The sequence below is a fragment of the Berghia stephanieae genome, chromosome 13 (assembly GCF_034508935.2).
Source record: "Berghia stephanieae isolate SIO BIC M18660-M18661 chromosome 13, UCSD_Bste_1.3, whole genome shotgun sequence".
NCBI lineage: Eukaryota > Metazoa > Mollusca > Gastropoda > Nudibranchia > Aeolidiidae > Berghia > Berghia stephanieae.
Window position 1 is genome coordinate 6,908,205 of NC_088372.1, and position 7,445 is coordinate 6,915,649.

The following is a 7,445-nucleotide window of genomic DNA, read 5'->3' on the forward strand; positions in this document are numbered from 1 at the left end:
TTGAGTAGCATGTTGATGCCTGATGCCAGTTGAAGCCATCTCGACGTCGTGAAATGGAGCATCTTCTGTCATAGCAGTAGAATCGTCAGATGCCGCATTTAAATCCTCCATTCCAGGCGTTGCTGTTGCCATATCGATCTTCGAAATGATTTGGTCTAGACGTCAAGTTGACCCGTTCTATGTCTGAAGAGATTTTAAAGTGCAATACCTAACATTATATCTTGATCTACAAAAGAGTCTTTTTAAATGAACCACTGTGTTTCTATATTTTTCAAGAACCAATGATTATCTGATAACCACTGACTACTGACTTGGGAAGAGAGTGGCCGACGGACGTCCTCTCTATAGCCGCAAGTATTTTTTCGTCACTTGCTGAGTTCCAAACTAGACGTCTATGGCATCGTGGGGTAAATTGATGCTGGAGGCATCATTGAAGAGACACCGAGATAATTTAAATGGTAAGTTATTGGCCATTCTTATTACATCACTGTTGATTTAAGATTTTCAATAGGGTAGACATCACACTCACACACACACCAATTGATGATTGTCACTTGTCAGTCAGTCATTTGGAAGTGGAGTCAGATAATTCGGGAACTTCTGTAGACTGTAGATTCACACTAGTGAGTAAGATCTGTCGTTTACTACTACTACTACTACTACTACTACTACCACTACTACTTTTAGTTTTAGCGCTATCCAACTCAACACTTCTCGTGTTTATTTTATTTTGGCAAAACTAGAATGGATTTTTGAAAAGAATATAAAATAATTTAAACTTAAACCTGTCTTTGCATCTTGCTTTATGCATACAGTATGCCATATCACAGCCATCACAAAATCATAGTTTAATGTTGAGAATATGCTATTTCTTTTGTAACTTCAGATCAGAGAGATTTGAGCTTTAAAAATCCTGAAAAATGTCTTGCTGTCAATCCAGACAACCCTTTTGATGTGATCTATGATGTTAATGGTAAGAATGTAATTTGATGAGGAAATGAATAACATTTAGGTACACATAGTTTGCTTTTTTTTTTTTTTTTTTTTTTTTTGAGTCATGATGTGTAATACTATTACAGTCCACTCCGGATAATTGCAACTCGTTTAATCGCAACTTTCGGTTAATCACAATATTTCCTAAGCAATGGAAATAATTCTATATAAAAGTCACTGGTTAATTGCAACAAACTTCGGTTTTTTAAAAAGTGGTAAATTCAAGAAATCAAACAGTATATCATGATTAAATTTCATCATGGATGAAATCGTGACAGGTTGAAGAATCGAGAGTGAGCAGGATTTAATGCTACAGTAGTGTGTCACCACTCTGTTAGAGTCGAAAGAGGGCGGGGCTCTGCAGTATGGGTTTGTGACGTCATCGGTGGCCATTAAATAGAAGAGGGGTGGGGCTGGTCATAATCTTGACAACAGGTTATAAATGACAGTTATAAAGAGAGACTGAGCGATATCCTTTGTTTTAGGATTAACAACTGTGCATTGTGACCGAGTTTGGTGAGAGCTTATTGTCTCTCATTAAGGCTAATCTCTTTAACTCTGACAAATGTTGAATTGTTGAGAAAAAAGATTGAAACTTCTTCCAATCTGAATAAGATATCGGCTTGCTTCATAGCTGCTTTTGGTTGACAAATCTACACGGGGCTGCCATATGGTTTTTGTTTCAATCAAATTGCTCTGTATGTGGTGGACTAAGAATATTATTTACTGGTTTGAGTTGACAATAAATGTGTAAAATGTTGAAATAGTGGACAGGAAACTGAATTTCGGTTAATCCCAACATTTTCGATGATCCCAAGGTATTGCGATTATCCTAAGTGGACTGTACCTGAATCTTGAACGAAAAACTAGCATATGGATATGATTATAGACAGATTGGTTTCTGGAATTATATTTCCGTCCTCCCTTGCCAACTCTGACGTTCTTGAAATTTAAAAGAAAATAGCCAGAAGGTTTCGGACTTAATTTTCTTTTTTTTCCAAAGGACAATAGTCATAAGGTAAATAATTTTTAAAAAATCCTTTTACAGCACAAGATGGCATGATTTTTTGTTTAAGAGTTTAGAGAAAAACTTGCACATGATAGTCTTCAGCTTTTTTTTGTTGTTTTTATTTTCTATATAGACTCCAACTCAGAGCCTGAAAGTGATGCAGAACAAAGTTCCATATCACATGATTCATTTGTGGTAAGTATGTACATTAAAATAAAATCATAACATTTGTATGGCGTTTATCCACAGTTGGCACCATGCTCAAAATGCTTCACATCAACATATTTTGTGGTGGACAAAACACATTTGCCACAAAAGATGAGACCTGCAGTCTGTTAGGCGCAATACAATATTTCAGGACAAGGACAACACTGTTTTACACCAGTGAGATCTCCTAGTTTTTTGTTGTTAAAAATTTTTCTTTGCAGTGGACTTCGCCAACAATAACACTATTTTAAACCTTCCTCGTTATATTTTGAAGTGATATTCATTGATGAGCCATTCACATTTGAAGTCGTTTGTTTTTTATTTGACAAAATGTGAAAATGATGCGTTTCCAGGAAAAATTAAAATAGCTTCTGTTGGGATTATACTTTTGATCTCGCATTTTGTCCAAATTCTCTTGCATCGTAATGTTTATCAACTTTTTTTGTTAACTATATTGCAGTTGCAAGGTTAGGAAGTTCATATTGTTGCAATGACAACCGTTTATATGTCCAGAATCGTAGTGATATAAAAAATTGTTTTGTAGTTGTTGGTCCTGGTGTAGGATTTAAAGAGTTGGTTAAAAACGGTTTACTGAAACCCTGGTTGGTGTATCTATATTTATCCAAGCACAGTTGAACATATTAAATACTTAGACAATATGTCTGCCTTTCTCAACTCTTTTTTATTATACTTGCATTATTAACCAGCTAATTGTTTAGTTGGATTATTAAACAATGGCTCTTCATGTTTATTGTCAACATGAATAAATTGATTGATCTGTCATCTTTTCCACAAAATATACAGGGTCCCGATTTTGTTGCTGACTCCGAGTCTGATTCCTCTACGTACTCTGTGAGGTACCCAATGCTGAGTACATCATTGTCTTTGGAACCCAGTGCTCATTCCCCAACTCAGTCAGAGCCTCATCCACAACTATCACAGACTGAACCTCGTTGCCAGTCTGGGACCCAGGTTCAACCCGAATGCTATACACTTGCAAACCAACGTGTTACGTGCAATGGTGAGTCATTTTTTTGTCATTCTTCTCCTTTGATATTTGTGGGATCAATTTTAATTTACCCATTCCTTTTAAAAGAAAACTTCCACCCCCTCCATGGTGCTGCATTTGTGTTATTGCATTTTTTTCTGTTTTGGCAGTGCTGCGTCGCAAAATACGCTACCATTTACATAACAAGCACAAATCCAAATTTGATAGGGTGGACATCTTAGAATCTGAAACCCCAATGTGTGAGTGATATCAGTGAAACCAGCCATAAAAATGTTCATGTTTATTTTATTGGGGGTTTTTTTTGTCTGTAATAGACTTAAATTGCTTGTATTGTAAGTGTTAAAATGGTTTTTTTTGTTACAACCCATCTATATATTAAAACTGTTTCTTTGTATTTCTATGATGCTTAAGGCTTTTTTTCACAGACCAGCTGGAAACTTAACGAGAATCAGAGTAGATAACAATTTTATTAATCTTGCAACCTAAACAGTATATGATGATTGGGAGCATTTAAAGAAAAGCACATTTTCTTTTTAATTTGTCGGTACTAAAATTATACTTTGATAATGTCTGCTGTGCTACAAACCCTTTTGACTTCCAGGTTCAATATTTTTCTTTATTCTAAAATTCTTGGGTTTCCTTTCAATGACAACTGAGATCATTAAAATTCAGCTCACAACATGATGTGTGTAGATTTGATGAAAACATATGTTCGAGTTGAGAAGCAGTGTTCACGAACTTGCTGATCGTTTTTACTAGCATTTATTTTCCTAACTTACCTGTGTCAATTAACAAAGGCAAGACTCAAATATTTTCTATCTGAACAGTGTGTTTGTTATTGAAATATTTCCGGCATATACATGTCATATTTCATTCCCACAAAATATAAATCAGGATTAAGTTGTCTGGGTATCAGCATCGTTCAGGCAGTTGGGGGGAAGTCTTTAAGGAATTAATGAAGCCGATGCTCAACCGGTCTGGAGGACGTTTGATTGATGTCGGCTGTTTGTTCTGCCAGCCGGTGATGTTTTCTCACTCCCTCAATGACAAAGAAAGTCATTGTTATGACTATGAACTATAGTCTATTATTACTTTTGTTACTATATTAATTGTTACTTATTGCCGCTACTGTTATTATTATTATTATTATTATTATTATTATTATTATTATTATTATTATTATTATTATTATTATTATTATTATTATTATTATTATTATTATTATTATTATTATTATTATTATTATTATTATTATGATATTGCCTTCATTGCATTCTATCACTATTATTGATATAATTAATTTCTGATTGTTGTAAATAATTTATGTGAATTGAATTTTGTCGATTGGCCAAGGGCCTACAATAAACTTAAATGAAATGTTAGTCTTTGGATAGGACTTGGGTCTATTCTTGATTGCTTTTCCGCCTGGGTCGAGTGAAGCATTTGGAGTAAATTTTGTTGCTCAACGTAAAAAACATGACGCTTACCATTCCGCTGATACTGATACCTCCAAGGGGTGGTTGGGGAAAAACCTAAAATTCTTTTGACATTCTGTCTGATTATTCGCTGAAACAACAAAGGACAATCTATGTATTCAGATGAGACTTCAATGTGTTACTATTCCGATTTATGTTCATATTTTGATTATAATGAAGAGGGAACCCTGAACCCCGTGAAGTGGGTGGATTGATCTATTTATTTCTATTTCAAAACAAAAATATGGCGTCTTTTCACTGGATTTGTTATGTGGCAGAGGTCTCCACAAATCTAACATACCTCTTCCAAAGGAATAGATGGTAGAAAAGTATATAACAAGAAGGAACTATGACAGTTACTTGTCCAGGCCTTAAATATTTGGAATGCTATTCCTCTCTATCGCTGTCATGTAGCTGATGTGCATACGATCTGTCTATTGATTTATTTTCATAGTTCATAGCATGATGTGCTTTATTTTCTTCTTTTTTTTCCAGAGAAATACAAAAAGCCAAGGAGACCCTGTCCATACTGTGGACAGTTGCAAACAAAACTCTCAAGGCATTTGATGAGGAAACACAAAGATGAGACAGAAGTTACAGAGGCCATGAAACAGCCTGTAAAGGAAAGGGATAGAACAATGGAATATCTCAAGAAAAAGGGCATTTTTTATTCAAACATTAGAAACAATTCAATAGTTATGCGTGAGAGAGCACAAGGGTCACATGAAGTTGTTATGTGTGCTGGCTGTAAGGGGTTTTACTCTGGACGAAGGGTTTATGAACACAAAAAGAAATGTAGTACTGAGCATGCTCTGTGTACTGGGGTTGTAAAATTTTATCCCGTGACTCCCAATGCAAGTAAAGAAATAAAGGAGAATATTCTTGACAAATTTCGGAATGATGAAGTGGGAAATTTGTGTCGATCAGACAAAGCTATAGTATTGTTAGGAACACAATTGTGGAGTAAAAGTTCAAAGAAGGAGAGAAAAGTTATAATGAGTGATTTACGCATCTTAGGAAATTTGATTTTAAAAACTAGGAAGAGAACAAATCAACCTTCTTTCTCTGGAGAGGACGTGGTGAAGCGTTGTAACTTTAATGAAATATCGCAAACCATTTCTGAAATGACTTTGAAAGAGGATGGGACATTGAAAGCAGGCTTGAAGCTTTCAATTGGATTTATATTGAAAAAGTTAATTAATTTCTTAAAAGGGAATATATAATGCAAAACAAAATGGAAGAATCCGCAGAGATAGATTTGTTCAAAGCTGTCCTGGATTATAATTGGGATAGTATTTTTTTACAGCCAGAGTTCAATGTGAAGCAAAGAGAACAAATTTGAGAAAACCCAAAGAGATGCCATTAGAGAATGATATAAAGAAGCTACGGCAATTTATTACTGAAGAGATGGTCCGTATTTGTGAGGATGATTATCAATTATTTGATTCACATATGTTTGTTAGGATTCGCAATGTCATCGTAGCTAGGCTTACAATGTTTAATGCGAGGAGAGCGGAGAACCCGCAAGGATGTTGTTAAAAGACTGGAATGATGCAGATTCAGGTGTATGGGTTGATCCCCAGCTTGTACAACATGTCACTGATCCTCTGGAAAAAGCGTTACTTGAGAAGTATAAGCTGGCCTATCAGTCTGGAAAGGGAAGCAAGATGTTGGTCCCTGTGTTGATACCCAATGACACAATTCAGCCTTTAAGGAAACTTGCACAGGAGCGTAAAGCTGTTGATATTTCAGACAACCCATTTCTTTTTCCAAATACAGGAATATCCAAAGATCATGTAAGTGGTTACATTGCCATCAAATATGTCACTTCCTTAGTAAAGGATTTAGAGAAACCCCAGTTGTTAATAGCTGATAAATTCAGGCACCGAGCTTCGACATTATTTGCCTTACTTGATGTCCCACAACACGAGAGAGATGTCTTCTATCGACATATGGGACACAGTGAATCAATCAATCAAAACATTTATCAGTGTCCACTTGCAATACGAGAAATAACAGAAGTTGGTCATTTTTTGGGTCAAATTGATAACTCAGCATCGGTCACTGGGGAAGGAAATTGTAACATTGAAACAAATGACTCTGTAGTGAATAGAGACTCAAATGCAAATTTTGGAACATCCATAGTAACAGCTGCAAATCAAGAAGAAATATTTGATGGTGAAGCAGGAGTGCCAAATCAGCTTACGTGTTCTTCAAAACAAACTGAACCCAAGAGGAATTCAAGCAAAAATCGGAGATACATGTCATGGTCAGATGAGGATACAGATAGAGTCAAGTCATATTTTAAAAACTTTGTCGAAGATGTTTCAGCACATGGTTCAAGGGGATCATTACCTAGAAAGTCTGAAATTATTCTGTTCTTAAAACACCACAGGGTATTTTCACAAAAAGGAATCCCTGAAGGTACACTAATTAGTTTGGTGAAGACAAAGATTTTTAATGAAAGAAATAAATATAGAAGGGAAAGAGCGTTTCAATCGGTGTAATGACAATCATGAATTTGATTTGTATTACATTCATTGTATTGTATAGTGTTATTGACATATTTTGGGGGTTTACAAAAACGTTTTATCTTTATATAGTACAATCTGTTCATCATTGCAATATCCTTTTTTATATTATATGAACATTCATTTGCTCAGCTTGAGAGACAAATGCTTTGTAGAACCATAGCTGCCAACCGTTCTGTTAAAAACGGATTTGTTCCGTATTTGACTTCCTGAGTCCGTAA